Here is a 16,422-nt window from a genome sequence, read left to right as displayed (position 1 = left end):
CCTGGACAACATAGGAAGACCCTGTCTCTACAAAATAGTAAAAAATTAGCCGGGCACAGTGGTGTGTCCCTGTGGTCCCAGCTACTTGGGAGGCTGAGATGGGAGGCTTGTTTGAGCCTGTGGTCAAGGCCACAGTGAGCCACAATTGAGCCACTGCACTCCAGCCTGAGCTACAGAGCAAGACCCTGTTGCTAAAAAAAAAAAGGGGGGGCCAAGCACAGTGGCTCATGCCTGTAATCTTAGCACTTTGGGAGGCCAAGGCAGGTGATCACCTGAGGTCAGGAGTTCAAGACCAGCTGACCAACAGGGTGAAACCCTGTCTCTACTGAAAATACAAAATCTAGCTGGGTGTGGTGGCGTGCACCTGTAGTGCCAGCAACTCAGGAGGCTGAAACGGGACAACTGCTTGAACCTGAGCAACAGAGGTTGCAATGAGCTGAGATCACACCATTGCACTCCAGCCTAGATGACAAAGAGAGAGACGAAGAGGAAGAAGAAGGAAGAAGGAAGAAGAGGAGGAGGAAGAGGAGGAATCTAATCTGTAACACAAACTTGTTTATATTTTCAAATTTGCTTTATGACAGATTTTAATGAGTTTTCTTAAATAATGAGTATACTAAAAGAAAGCAGTCCCTCCTCACTCCCAAGGAAGCCCCAAATTTCACAAAGAAACCACTCTATGATCTACACAATGACAAAATGCATATAATACTATAATGCAACTTACTTCTAACTCCTTTCAAGAGCCTGCTGAAAATATTTCACTAATCCTAAATTTATTTTCCTCTTCTCCAAAAAGCTACAGAAACAAAGATTTTTGCTGCAAGCATCTCACAGGATCTAAATGTTCCAAAGATCAACTGTGATTCTGCTGTCTGCATGCTGAGAGGTCATTGCTTTGGACCTGGTATCATAAAGGCTCCCTTAAAGTTATCTTTAGTTCATCTGCTTGTTGCTGTGACTTTGTTTGGATATGCAGAATCAAAAGTATTACTGTACTCTTTATTGGCTTCACATCAAAATTAAAGCACTGACAGTTGATGATTCGTATGTGCTTTCTGATGAGGTGCTTCTGAGAAGTGGGTGTCCTGTAACCAACATGTGGCAAGATTTTTATATGTTTTTGTACTCTACAAGTGACTGTGGCATCATTTCTCAGGGTAAAAGGGTAGGTTATTTTTAGATCTATGCTAATATTCACCTCTAGAACATGACCAAGGCGAGGATTCATATGTATCTCATGTGCTCTAAGTGAGACGGGTCTTCATGGCAACCTGCAGTTTCATTTATCCATCCAAGGCAGGCCAAATCACTGGCTTCTCCCACTTACCAAGACTACTACTGAAACATTATCAAGTGCTTGAAATCATGCTTCAAAGCTTAAAACGTATTTTTCTTATTTATCCACCAAGATTGATGAGGTCAAGGAAGCACCTAACGTTAGATCATTGCACATCCTATGCCTCATTTTATCTTCAACGGGAAACAGAAGGTGAGCTATGTAATGTGATGCACAGAGCAACTGCAGTAGCCTGAGGACTTAGAAACAAGAGGCCTAAATTATAGCAATCCTGGCAATGGCAGAGTTCTTTTTTTTTTTTTTTTTTTTTTTTTTGAGACGGAGTCTCGCGCTGTGTCACCCAGGCTGGAGTGCAGTGGCGCGATCTCGGCTCACTGCAAGCTCCGCCTCCCAGGTTCAGGCCATTCTCCTGCCTCAGCCTCCGAGTAGCTGGGACTACAGGCGCCCGCCACCACGCCCGGCTAGTTTTTTGTATTTTTAGTAGAGACGGGGTTTCACCATGTTAGCCAGGATGGTCTCGATCTCCTGACCTCGTGATCCGCCCGCCTCGGCCTCCCAAAGTGCTGGGATTACAGGCTTGAGCCACCGCGCCCGGCCTGGCAGAGTTCTTACTGATATCATGTGTTTGTACTAATCTGCAACTTTAATAAAGCAGACATTTCTTTTTATGACTCCTTTTGAAAAATGTTTTTAATTATATTGGAATCATATTCAATACATAATTTTTCTTAAGCTAAAGGGAATTATTTTTTATAAAGATCAATTGCTACATTTTTTAAAAAAGATTTGTTCAGAGTAAAGAAGTATGAAAGGCAAGCCTTAAAACTTTTTTTTTTCTTTTCTTAAGATCTGGTGTCACCCAAGCTGGAGTTCAATGGCATTATCACAGCTACTGCAGCCTTGACCTCCCCAGGCTCGGGTGATCCTCCCACCTCAGCCTCCAGCTGGGACTACAGGTGCATATTACCATGCCTGACTTTTTTGTTTTTTGTAGAGATGGGACCAGATGTTGTCCAGGCTGGTCTTGAACCCCTGGTCTCAAGCAATGCTCCCACCTTGGCCTCCTCACACTGGGATTACAGGCATGAGCTACCGCACCCAGCCTTTTTGTTTTTAATCATCAGGGTAGAATTAGTACGTATGAGCAAACAATAAAGTGTTCAGATGAAAAACCATGAAGGGTATAGATTAAGCACTGTATTATTAAAACATTTTTAAATGATGAGATCAGTTAAACACTCAATAGTTTATCTAACCAGGTTGTTGAATTTATAAAAACTTTTAAACAGGCTAGGTAATCTTATGAGGTAAAGTTCAGGTTGCAACATTCAAAGAAAAAATGGGATAAGTTCAGATTACTCCAGTGATTCTCAAAGTGTAGTCCACAGACTCATGGGAATCCACATCTTAGTATGTATGCCCTTTTCACCATGCTGACAACTGGAGTGAAAGTGCAATAGCAATGATGGGTAGGACTGCTTGCACCTTAGCACCAATCAAGGCAGCAATACCAAACTATACTGGTAGTCTTATTCTTCACTGCCATGCACTCTCAGTTGTTCTAAAATGTCAGTTTCACTTGATTGATGAAGCAATAAAAATTATTAACTTTGTTAAATCTCAACTCTTGAGAAAGGTCTTTTTACTATTCTGTGTGACAAAATGGAAATATGAAGAAGGCACTTCTACTGCATACTAAAGTGTGACAGTATGCAAACTCACCCCTTTTTCCACATAACTATTGTTACTTCAAAGAAAAGAGGGCATTAAAACAGAACACGAATAGCAGAAGGAGATTCAAAGAAGAGGAGCTAAGTAGGATACAAGGTATGATTCCAATCTTCCAATAATTGATGACACAGTCTAGAAGACAAAGTTTGCTATTATTATTTATATGCCCATCTCTTCAATGATTGTTCTGACAATTTCAATCACTTTGCTATGTTCTAGGAACTATGCTGACCACTAACTATTGAAATCAACCTGAAATAGTAAACTTTTCTGCCAGAAGAATCCAGAGTTCTAAGCCAATGGTTCTAAACTCTTAACAGCAAAACCTCTATTAACTGCAGAATCCCAGTAGGAGCTCACAGGAAAGTGCTCTGATTGAAGCAGCATATAGAAAAGTTCAGATACACACATTCCATAAACTTGCCTTCTATCTCCCATTTACCTATTCTCAATGGTGATTCTGCAGGCCATGTAATTCAATCATATTTTTCCCCAGGTCTCAACTGATTTATTCTGTTCCCTTCTATACACACACATGCATGTACACATGCAGGTACACACACAACACTCCCTCACAGACTGTTCAGGGGTCCCATTATCCTTCCCCTTCATTTCTCTAATTCATATTGAAAGATCTCAATGAGGCCCCTCCACCAAATCACTTGCCTTTTTCTAATGATCTTTCTTTCTTCTCTAAGACAATTACACTGATAGTTCCTCCAAAAATGGTGAAGGTGGACATTTTCTTTTGTTTCTGACTTAAATAAAAATTCTTTCAGTATTTCACCATTAAGCCTGATACGAGTTTTTTATTATATTTATATAATTAAAAACAAGACAGGCAGTGGTTCCTTAACATTATTGTTACTATTATTCAATACCAGCCTACTCTTAATTTATTTTCTGGATTTCTTTTTTTTATTGTGGTAAAATATACATATTTACCGTTTTAGCTATTTTTAAAAGTGTGCAATTTCATGGCATTAAATGTGTCCACACAGTTGTGCAACCACCACCTCCATCCATCTTCAGAACTTTTTCATCTCCCCAAACTGAAACTCTCTACCTAATAAACAGTGATTCCCCATTTCCCCTTCCCCACAGCTTCTGACAGCCACCATTCTGCTTTGTCTCTACAAACTTCCCAATCATATTATTTTATTGCTAAGATTCTCAAATCCTGAAAGGCTGAGTCATTTTTCCAAGATCACCCAGCTGATTACTGGCAGATAAAAGCCAAAAGCAAGCACTTACTTAGAAGTGAAAGCAGCAATCATCTACAGCCAAATAGCTTCATTTCCTTTTCTGCTTCAATGCCTTGTTAGCCTTGGTCTGGTGGGTATGTGCAAAGGATGGATGGATGGATGGATGGATGGACGGACGGACGAACAGACAGACAGATGTATAAAGATATATACTCATTGTCAGCTAGGCGCAGACAGACAGGCAGACAGCAGATAGATGTATAAAGATATATACTCATTGTCAGCTGGGCCAGTGGCTCATGCCTGTAATCTCAACACTTTGGGAGCCTGAGGCGGGCGGATCACTGGAGGTCAGGAGTTCAAGACCAGCCTGGCCAACGTGGTAAAACCCCATCTCTACTAAAAATACAAAAATCAGCTGGACGTGGTGGTGCATGCCTGTAATCCCAGCTACTCGGGAGGCTAAGGCAGCAGAATCACTTGATCCTGGGAGGTGGAGGTTGCAGTGAGCCGAGATCGTGCCACTGTACTCCAGCCTGGGCTACAGAATGATACTCCATCTAAAAAAAAAAAAGATATATACTCATTGTGTCTTAAGCAATAAATGTAGAAATTCAGTCTGGCAACATGGTGAAAATCCGTCTCTACAAAAAAAAACCAACAAAATTAGCTGGGTGTGGTGGTGGGCACCGATAGTCCCAGCTACTGGGGAGACCGAGGTGGAAAGATGGCTTGAGTCTAGGAGGCGGGGGTTGCAGTGAGCAGTGATTGAGCCACTATGCTCCAGCCTGGGCAACAGTGAGACTCTGTCTTAAAAAAAAAAAAAAAAAAAAAAAGTAGAAATGTGGGTCATATTCAATATGGTCAATTTCTAACAGGCTGAACAGTGTTGACTATAAATATCTATCCATCTGAAGGCACACTGCAAATGGCATGGCCTACAGCTTGATTCTTGGACTTATCCTATTTAACATTTTTAAAAAAATAATTTAGATAAGGTCTCACTATGTTGCCCACACTGGTCTTGAACTCCTGGGCTCAACTGATCCTCCCAAAGTGCTGGGATTACAGATGTGAGCCACCGCACCTAGTCCTGTTTAACATTTTTATTAATGATTTGGATGTGGCCATTTATGGTACAATGAAATACGTGATGGAGATAAAGAAAATTATGACAGCTGAATCTGCTGGATCAAAGAATCAGTATTCGAAAGATCTAACCAAATTAGAATATTAGAATACTAAACTAAATCATCTCTAACAGACCTAAACTAAAAGAAAATTAATAAATAAAAATAAAATAGGTCAGCACCATTTTGCTGGAGCCTGCAACCGAGTGGGAGTGGAGTGGAGCGGCCATTGTTGCCAAATCTTTCCTCTCTCCCACAGTTCGGTCAGTGGGTCGATTAGGCCGTCAGCCCTTGAGCCAAGACTTGTCTCTTATTTAGTTTTGGGGAGCGCCTCATTGACATAAGTGATGTAGAGAAGAACAACTTCAAGGGCATAATGTTCATGAAGAAATTGAAGAGCTTTTTCCAAGAATGCGGAAGATAAATCAAGATAAAAGAAGGCTAATGTAAAGTATTACAGATCAGAAAGTTAAAATTGAATGGGGGAAAAATTAAACAGAAGATTGGTTGGATAGAAGCACTTGAATTTTTTTAAGGGTATTTTGAATTGTTTGAATTGGGGAAGAACACACCAAGTACAAAAAGCAAAAAACTCAAGAATGAAGAGAAATAGAAAGTAAGAGTGAAGTAGAATTAAAAGAATCTGGAAGAATAAATGGATCCTAGATTAAGTAAATGAGTCTCACTCTCAGTCAAAATCTCCAACAGGAACTCCTGCTCATGTAAAATTGGAGAGACGGTCAGGATCTCACAGTCCTTCAAGTGTTTCCAAACACTCTGAATCCCATTCTCCATCAAGATCAAAATCAACATCGAGGTCAAGGAGGCATTCTCATCGACGTTATACACTCGATCCAGATCCCACTCTCTCTGACAGGAGACGATCTTGAAGTAGATCATATACACCAGAATACTGGCAGTGAAGGAGCCAAAGTTATTCTCCAATGTCTAACCAGAGAAGACATACTGGCAGAAGGGCAAATTCAGATCCCAGCACTTGCCTTGGAGTGTCTGGCCTTAGTTTGTACATAACAGAGAGAGATCTTCGTGAAGTATGTTCTCGATATGGACCTTTGAATGGTGCCAATGTGGTTTAAAATCAACAAACTGGGTGATCTCGAGGATTTGTTTGTATACTTTGAGAGAATAGATGACTCAAAGGAGGCTATGGTAAGGGCAAATAGAACAGAGCTGGATGATAGAAGAAATTCGGGTAGATTATTCTATTACCAAGAGAAGGCACACACTTACACTGGGCATCTACATGGGCAGAACAACTCATAGTGGTGGTGGTGGAGGTGGTGGTAAAGGTGGCAGTGAAGACAGTGGCAGACGTTCAGATTCTCACTATGATAGCGGGTATGATTGTGAATATGACAGACATGAAGACTATGATTATCAGTACAGAAGATAATCACCTTCTCCTTATTATAGTCAATACAGATCACAATCAAGATCTCATTCCTACAGCCCAAGACACTATTGACAATGAAATGGTTGCAATGAAGGACATTTTTTTCTTCTCTATTTTCTTTTTTCTATCTCTCTTTTTTTTTTTAATTCTGGATTTCCCCAAGCTTCTGATTCTTCCTACTCTTTAAAAAAAAAAAAAAAAAAATTGGTTTATTTAGTATCTACATTATACTCCTAAAGATGTAACTGTCGTCATTTTGAGTAAACATCTTGAGTAGAAGAGGAACCCTAGTGTTATGCTTCGTAAATTTTCTTTTTTTGCTTTTACTAAGAAAAACTCCTAGCTAATCAAGTAAGAAATTATCTTTTTAAAGCTTCTTTTGTGTTAGATATTGTATTAGAGATCCACATTTAGGAAGAACTCCTTTTTAAACTTTCTTTTGAGGAAGACAGTAACACATGAAGTAGTTCAGTCATGTCATGTTTTCTTTTACAGCTCTTTTACAGTCAAGTAGTTAAATGCAGAAAATTTGAAGCTGTAAAAGAAAACACTTGGGGCCGGGCGCGGTGGCTCAAGCCTGTAATCCCAGCACTTTGGGAGGCCGAGACGGGCGGATCACGAGGTCAGGAGATCGAGACCATCCTGGCTAACACAGTGAAACCCCGCCTCTACTAAAAAAATACAAAAAACTAGCCGGGCGCGGTGGCGGGCGCCTGTAGTCCCAGCTACTCGGGAGGCTGAGGCAGGAGAATGGCGTGAACCCGGGAGGCGGAGCTTGCAGTGAGCTGAGATCGTGCCACTGCACTCCAGCCTGGGCGGCAGAGCGAGACTCCGTCTCAAAAAAAAAAAAAAAAAAAAAAAAGAAAACACTTGGACATTTCTTTTGAAGAACGGAATTTTTGAGCCCTAAAAATTAAGTCATTTTTTAGAGATGAAAAACTTGTGGATTCCTATAAAACATGTATTTAAAATACATCTGTTAAAACTCTGGCTGGGCGCAGTGGCTCACGCCTGTAATCCCAGCACTTTGGGAGGCTGAGGCGGGCGGATCACGAGGTCAGGAGATCAAGGCCTTTCTGGCTAACACGGTGAAACCCCGACTCTACTAAAAATACAAAAAAATTAGCAGACGTGGTGGCAGGCGCCTGTAGTCCCAGTTACTCGGAAGGCTGAGGCAGGAGAATAGCGTGAACCTGGGAGGTGGAGCTTTCAGATGGCGCCACTGCACTCCAGCCTGGGTGACAGAGTGAGACTCTGTCTCAAAAAAAAAAAAAAAAAGGAAAAAGAAAAACGTCATCAAAATCATCCTAACAATAATACCTAACATTTGCTTATTACATGTGGCAGCCATGGAGGTATGTCGCTGATATCAACCTTTATGAAATAACTTTCCAACCAGCTTCTAGGTGCACAGTTAGCTGACAGCCTCCTACTGCAGTCCCTTCAGGATGCCCAGCTTTCAAGCTGAAGTCATACTCTTCCTGGGCAGCCCCACCCAATGACTGCTCATAACATAAGCACTAAGGCCTGGCCATTTCTGTCCAATGCAGGACTCCTTTAATGAACAATTTTTGTTTGAGTCTTCACTGTGTTGTCTGAAACTCTGTCAGACCTGCATCTCACTTTGAGACTCTCCCTGACAATTGTGCCCCCTCTCCCTTTCCTTTCACAGAAGTCCTCTCCTACCTCATGTATCTCTTATATTCCTGTCTCAGCAGCTGCTTCCTGAAGGACTCAAACTGGCACAGCTGGTACCAGAAATTGACTGAGAAAGCAGAAGGTAAGACAAGGCTTAGGAACTAGGTAACTTATTGCCTGACTGACAATGAAGATCTCATCCCAGGTAGTACGTGAGGCATGAGAGGCCCTGACACAAGCTGGTGGCCCAACTGTTAACACACAAGTTGTGACTTGGAAGAATGTTCCCAGAGATGAACACTCAAACTGGTATAAACATTCAGATATTTGGGAAGGGGAACACAAAATATACAAGAACAATAGAGTTGGCTAGCTGTTAGACTGCCCTGGCTCCCTAGAAAGCAGCTAACGAACAACTGAAAACTAAGTGTGAAGGCCAGAGGGCTCTTTAATAGCTCACAAACAGGTCCTTATCACCTACCATGGAAGGCAGTAAAAGATGAAAAACAAACTCTGGATGGCTACAGACCACTGCTTCACGATGACTGAATGCTCAGCCAAGGCAGGCTTGTTATGCCAAGGTCAGGATCCTGGTTTAGAAAACCTAGAGGCCTGATAGACAGGTTAGGAGATGGTTGCCCCCAAAGATTGTCATTTCCAAATCCTTTGAACTCAGGGGTGAGTTAGCACTCCCTGCTGCGCAGAAGCACACTTCAGAGGTCTGTCACCTGCAAGGCAACACAGGGGGTCCCTAAGGATCTGTCCCTATCTGCGTTCTTGGATGCCATGATAATAGCTAGTGCTAACCCTGCCAAGGACATCTTGGACCTGATAAGGGAGAACGGAGACTATAATTCCCAAAAGAATGGCAAGAATTACCCAGTATAAGTAAACGAGCAGGACTGGCATAAACCACAGTGCTAGATTTTCAAGGTGCTTAATCAAGAAAGCAGGGACATTAGACTAAGGTCAAGTTTACTGGTTGAAAGGGGGGCTGTCTCAGGATATGAGAATTAACACTGTGGCAGGGACCTGGGAGATGGTGTAAACTTGCTGTCAGGGTGGCTCCTAGGAGTCTGGAGAAAATAATGGCCCAAACTAATTAAGGGTGAAATGACTGAATTGACATAGCAGAGAGCAGTGGACAGGATTAAAAGGCTCAGGAAAGTGGATATGATAGAGTTGTGTACACCACGGGAGGAGAGAAGACCATTCATCAAAGCCATCAGGAATATACTGATGAGAAAGGCACCAGCATCACTAAGAAGCTCAGTGGTGGCACTCCTCTAAAGGAAAGGCTCATTGATAGCAATAGGGGACAGGTGGTGGCACTTAAACACCAGAAGCTAGTGAACCGTTGCCATTATGATTCATGTCGAAAGACAGCCAGTAAAACTTAACTTTCAGGGAGCTATGGAGATAGTTAAGAGAATATGGTGCAGGCTGGGCACGGTGGCTCATGCCTGTAATCCCAGCACACTCTGGGAGGCTGAGGTGGGTGGATCACCTAAGGTCAGGAGTTCAAGACCAGTCTGGCCAACATAATGAAAACCCCGTCTCTACTGAAAATACAAAAATTAGCCGGGTGTGGTGGTGGGCACCTGTCATCCCAACTATTCGGGAGGCTGAGGCAGGAGAATCACTTGAACCCGGGAGGTGGAGGTTGCAGTGAGCCAAGACCGCACCACTGTACTACCGCCTGGGCAACAGAGTAAGACCCTGTCTCAAAAAAAAAAGAAAAAAAGAAAAAAAAGAGAATATGGTGCCATAAGGAAAAAAACAGGTAGTCAAAATCATTGCTGCTTAATGTATATAATCAAAACAAGGCAAGAATTGAATAAGCAGGAGGCTGAAGGTGATTGCACCAATAAAAACCTACCATCCCTTTCCCAGTTCCTGAACCTGGGCCAGTTTTCAGATCTAGACTCACATATACATATGTAAAATTATTCCCAAGTCCATCCCCAAAGGAACCTATGGCCATTTACTCAGGCAACTATAAAGTGGAGAAAGGAAAATACCCATCCCCTGGGTGTAATCAAAACCAAAATTGTGTACTGGGGAGAGATAAAGGCAACGATTAGTGTCACCTTTAAGGATCTCAAAGATTCAAGGGCAGTAGTCCCTAAATATATCCATTTAATTCAAAAGTCTGGCCCCTACAGGAACCAGCTGGATCTACCACAAACTCAAACAAGTAGCAACCATGAACACATTGCCATGCTAGATGCAGTATGTTTGTTACAGCAGATAAATATAGCTTTGGGTACATGGCATGCAGCCATTTGTATGGCAAATAAGTTCCTTTCTATCCTAATCAGAAAAGAGGATCAGAAACCGTTCACTTTCATGTGGAACAAACAATAAAATGCATTCATCGTTTTGCTTCGAGGCTGTTAACTTCACTCTATCATAATACAGTCTGCAGAGATCTGGACTCAAAACAGCACATAGATCCATTACGTCAGTGATATATGTTGATCCTGTAAGATGAGCAAGAGCTGGCTAGCATAGTGAAGGGCTTGGTGAGGGACATGTGTTCCAAAGAGGGTAAAGAAAAACTCTACAAATATTCAGGGATCTACCATTTCAGTGAAGTTTTAAGAGTCCAGTGGTCGCAATCATGCCAACACATCCCCTCCAAAGCAAAAGACAAATTGCTGCATCTTGCATCCCTGACTACAAAAAAGGAAACACAATGTCTGGTAGGCTCCTTCAGATTCTAGAAGTAACACATTCTATACACAGGAATACCACTTTGGCCCATATACTGGTTGACATGAAAGGCTGCCAGTTTTGAGTAGGGGCAACAACTCTGCAGCAAGTCCAGGCTGTAGTGCAAGCAATACATATGCTGTTGGAGGTACCAATGGTGGGAAAAGATGCAATGTAGAGTTTATAGCAAGGAAGAGAATCAAAATGCAGGCCCCTAGAGTTCTGCAGGAAAGCCATGCTATTAGAAAAACAGGTCCTGGTGTGCAACTGTGTCCTGTTAAGAGATAGAATGCTTCATCACTGGGCACCATGTATCCAGACTTTCCATAATGAGCTGCATTCACTAGACTTGCCAGGTCATAAAGCCACGTGAGCACAGCAGCAATCCATTATAAGATAGGAATGGCATATCAAGGATCAAAATGAAACAAAACCAAAGGGCACAACGAGACTGCTATAAGCGGGCAGCCAAGACTTCCCTGGCACCCACCACACAAGCACCCCTTCTTCAGTTCACATCTATAGCTGTTTGGTGTATCCTACATGACCCACTTAAGGAGGAGAAAAAAGCCAAAGTTTTGCTTATAAGTAGGTCAGCTCCGTATGTGAATGCAAACTGAAAAAAACAAGTTCATTATAGCCACACTTAGGTGTGACCTTGACAATGAAAAGGGAAAATCTTCTTAACAGATAGAACTTTGAGGGGTGCACCTGGTTATGAATTTTATGCAGAAAGAAAAGTGGCCTGGGGTGAGAATATATAGACTTACGGGCAATGGCAAATAGACTGGCCAACTGGTTAGAGGCCTTTAAGGAGAAGGACAAGGGCAAGAGGTATGGGTGAAGGCAAATGAATGAACATATGGGAGTGGATGAAAAGTATGAAAATCTTTGTTTCATGTGTTAACGCCCACCAGAAAGTATCCAATACAGAAGAGCCAATGAACAGCCAAGGAGACAAAATGACTCAACTAGCTAACATCAGTCACCCAGAGGTGGCAAGATGGGGACATAAATGGAGAGGTCACCGTGGCAGAAATAGAGATGGAAGCAGAGAAGGAGACATGGACTCCCATTTACCAAGGCCAACTCTGAACATCCAACCTATGAGCAACAAAGACCAACACCAACCCTCCATATAGCATTATGCCTCAGGCAGACCAACAGACTATTAAGTGGCAAGCTGACTACACTGCGCCTCTTCCATCTTGGATGGGCCAATGATTGATCTTCACAGGATTAGACACTTATTCCAGGTATAGGTTTGCCTTTCCTGTCCACAGAGACCTAGCCAGTACCACTAAACATGGACTTACACAGTGCTTAATCAACAGACATGGAACCCAGCCAAGCAAATCACTTCACAGTGAAAGATTTGCGGCAGTAGGCCCATAACCATGAGCTCCAGTAGTTATATCCATAACAGCTCCATACAAAAGGACCCAGTCTTACAGAGTATTGGAATGGCCTGCTGAAGGTACAGCTAATGTATTAGCTCAGAGACAAAAATGGTGTGCTACCCTCTTGTATGCAGTACATGCACTGATTTAGAGCTAGGTTCCCAGTAAGAAGAATACATCAGTCTGAGAACCAAGAACTGGAAAGAGAAACAGCCCCTACTTGCCATCATTCCCAATGATCTACTTTGTGCTTCCTATCTCTGCAATGTGGGGGCTCTATGGCGTTAGAAGTCCTGGTACCCAAAGCGGGCACACTTTTGCCAGGAGACACAGTCAAAGGTCACAATGAACTAGAAGTTACAGCTGCAGCTTGAATATTGGATATTCCTTGTGTCCAAGGACTAGAAAGCAGTAAGAGGAATGCCCATCTTGGCAAGATTAATTAACCCTCATCCTCAGGAGGAAGTAGGGCTGCTGTTACACAAAGGGAACAAGAAGGAACATGTGTGGGACTCAGATGATCCCCTAGGATACCACTTAATGCTCCCTGCCCAGTTGTGACTATGAATGGACAAATGCAACCACTCCAGTCTGAGAAAGGCATGGTTCTCAGACTCTCAGAAATGAGGGTTTGGGTCATACCACTAAGTAAACAACCAACACCAGCAGAAATGATAGCTGAGGGCAAGGGCAATTTAGACTACATAGTGGAGATGGCTCTAGAACCTTGTGGCTCTGAGACCAGCTACAGTGATGAGCCTGAGGCCTGTCTCAGTAATCTCTTTCTACATTTCCTCCCTTGGAGGAGCTGCTCTCAGAAACTGTGAAGACATGGATCTGTGCATCACAAGAAATGGACTGTAGCAGTCACTTACTTGGATCTTCCTTCAAAAAAGAATTGCCATTCAGGTACAAGGAGTTTGGTTAGCTAACAGCCTCCAGCTGCAGCGTGTCCAGAATTCATCTCAGCTTCCCAGTCATGACCATGCTCTCCTTGGGCAGCTCTAGCTGGTGACTAAACATGGTGGGTGTACTAAAATCTGGCCATTTCTGCCCATGCAGGACTCCTCTAACAGGCAATATGTGCTCTGAAGTTCCCAGTTAGGTTGACTGAGATTTTTTCAGATCTGCATCACAGATTGAGGCTCTCCCCAGCCAATTTTGCTTTCTCCCCATTTCCTTTCACAGGCATTCCACCCCATAAAACCTCTTGCACTACTATATCCATTTCAACGTCTGCTTCCCAGGAGACCTGAACCAATATACTATGTAATTAGCTCTTTATGTGTATCAATTCATTTAACCCACTGATGTATTATTGTTAGTCCATTTTACAGGTGAGAAAACTGAGGCACAAAGAAATTATTAATTTGCCCAAGATCACAAAGTGAAAGGAGAATTAAATTTGAACCCAGTTTGACTCTGGAGCCTGTAATTTAATCACTATGCTAAGGGAGACAGGATACTGTCTTGTCATCTTTAGATATTAACAGTGATTATTCCGTGTAATTTTAAAGAGTAAAAGAGCAAAAGGATATACACTAGAGGAAAAGCTACATTTTTGGCTAAATATAAAAAGAAATAATACTGCTAAAATTCTAATAATGTGCAGAATGAGCACCTTCAGGAAGTAATCAGGACCTATCATCTGAGAGTTCAAATAGTCTTGGATATGGTGAGGGTGAGACTTTAAAAAACAGATAAAAGTTGACCTACATCAGTAAAAGGTGTTAATTACTAAGTCCTATGTGGAAAAAAGGGGTTCCACAACCAAATAAGTTTGGGTAATACAGCCAGGCACAGTGGCTCATGCCTGTAATCCTAGTACTTTGGGAGGCCGAGGCAGGTGGATCACCTGAGGTTAGGAGTTTGAGACCAGCCTGGCCAACATGGTGAAATCCCATCTCTACTAAAAATACAAAAATTAGCCAGACATGGTGGTGCATGCCTGTAATCCCAGCTACTCAGAAGCCTGAGGCAGGAGAATTGTTTGAACCTGGAAGGCGGAGGTTGCAGTTAGCCAAGATGGCACCACTGCACTCCAGCCTGGGCAACAAGAGCAAAACTCCATCTCAGAAAAAACTGGGGTAATACATAGCTGAACAAAGTTAAACAAGTTTCTTCTACTCCTTAGTCTTTAGAATACTAATGTGCATTTGCAAACTTCTACCTGAGGGATATAGTAAGCTGAAAACCCAAACTTATTTGACTGAAGAACATTTCCTTGCTCCTAGGGAACATGCTTTAGAAATCCTGGATGGGCCTGGAGCGGTGGTTCATGCCTCTAATCCTAGCACTTTGGGAAGCCGAGGTGGGCGGATCACTTGATGTCAGGAGTTCAAGACCAACCTGACCAACATGGTGAAACCACGTCTCTACTAAAAATACAAAAAATTAGCCAGGTGTAGTGGCGGGTGCCTGTAATCCCAGCTACTCAGGAGGCTGAGGCAGGAGAATTGCTTGAACCAGGAGGCGGAGGCTGCAGTGAGCCGAGATCACATCACTGCACTCCAGCCTAGGCGACAGAGCGAGACGCTATCTAAAAAAAAACACATATACACATAGACACACGAGAAGATGCACACGATGAAAAAAGTGTGGACTTTCCAGTCAGAGATATATGAGTTTGATATATAAGTTTGAATCATGGATGTGGGCTTAAGCTTAGGAAAATCAATAAAACACTCCAAGCCTCAGTTCCCTCAGCTGTAAAACGCATAATAATACAATGATCTTATAATAGCCTTAGTAAGAGTTAGAAATAACATATGTGAAATACCAGAAAGATGGCACACTACAAGGAAGGCTTTTATATTACACAAAAAGTAATACAAAGTAAAAGAATCCAAAAAAACTCCATGAACCTGGAATCATGGAAGAACCGGATGCAAAAATAGCAGTGAGGAATGATCAGCTTGGAACCAAATCATGACGGCCATATGCCAGGTTAAAGAATCTCAACCTTGCTTTTTAAACATTGAGCAGAAATTTCCAAGAGCGACCTCACAATAACTTCAAAAATAATTTACCTCAGCTACTACTACTAAAAAAAAAAAAAAAAAAAAAAAAAAAAAAAAAGGGACAATTATCACCAGAATCACAAAAAGGCCTACATGATGTATTGTGAAGTTCAAGTTTCAAACTGGCAGTGTTTTATTTTAATTACTTTTTAGGGATTGTTTCTCCTGCTCAATTGAAAATGAAAAATGGAGACTAAAGTTTATATAAATCCTGACAGGATGTTTTGACAAAATTTTGACATTGCTTGTTCTATCTTTTTTTTTTTTTTTTTGAGAAAGGATGTTCCCCTGTTGCCCAGGCTAGAGTGCTGTAGCGCGATCTCGGCTCACGGCAGCCTCCCCTCCGGGTTCCCAGGTTCAAGCGATTCTCCTGCCTCAGCCTCCTGAGTAGCTGGAACTACAGGGGCCCACCACCACGCCCAGCCAATTTTTGTATTTTTAGTAGAAACCAGGTTTCACAATATTGGCCAGGCTGATCTTGAATTCCTGACCTCAAGCGATCCATCCACCTCGGCCTCCCAAAGCATTGGGATTACAGGCATAAGCCACTGTGCCCGGCCCTATCTATCTATCTATCTATCTATCTATCTATCTATCTATCTACCTACTTATTTAGAGATGAGGTCTCACTATGTTGCCCAGGCTGGAGTGGAGTGCAGTGGCTATTCTCAGACATGATCCCACTACTGATCAGGATGGGAGTTTTGAGCTGCTGCATTCCCATCCTGGGTCAGTTTACCCCTCCTTAGGCAACCTGGTGGTTTCCCACTTGCAGGAGGTCACCCCCTCCCAGGAGGTCACCATACTGATGCCAAACTTAGTGCAGACACCAATCGGCATAGCACACTACAGCCCAGAACTCCTGGGCT

General features: G+C 42.4%; 1 protein-coding gene and 1 pseudogene across 2 annotated transcripts in view; one reads left to right on the top strand and one right to left on the bottom strand.

The window, feature by feature from the left end:
• The window catches only part of ZFYVE9 (zinc finger FYVE-type containing 9), a 202,921-nt gene that overhangs the window by 177,833 nt on the left and 8,666 nt on the right, over positions 1–16,422 (bottom strand). The gene's annotated exons all lie outside the window — the stretch shown is intronic.
• LOC112626950 lies at positions 974–6,852 on the top strand (annotated as a pseudogene).

This window comes from Theropithecus gelada, chromosome 1, assembly GCF_003255815.1.
Source record: "Theropithecus gelada isolate Dixy chromosome 1, Tgel_1.0, whole genome shotgun sequence".
NCBI lineage: Eukaryota > Metazoa > Chordata > Mammalia > Primates > Cercopithecidae > Theropithecus > Theropithecus gelada.
This window is presented reverse-complemented; position numbering and strand designations above follow the sequence as displayed.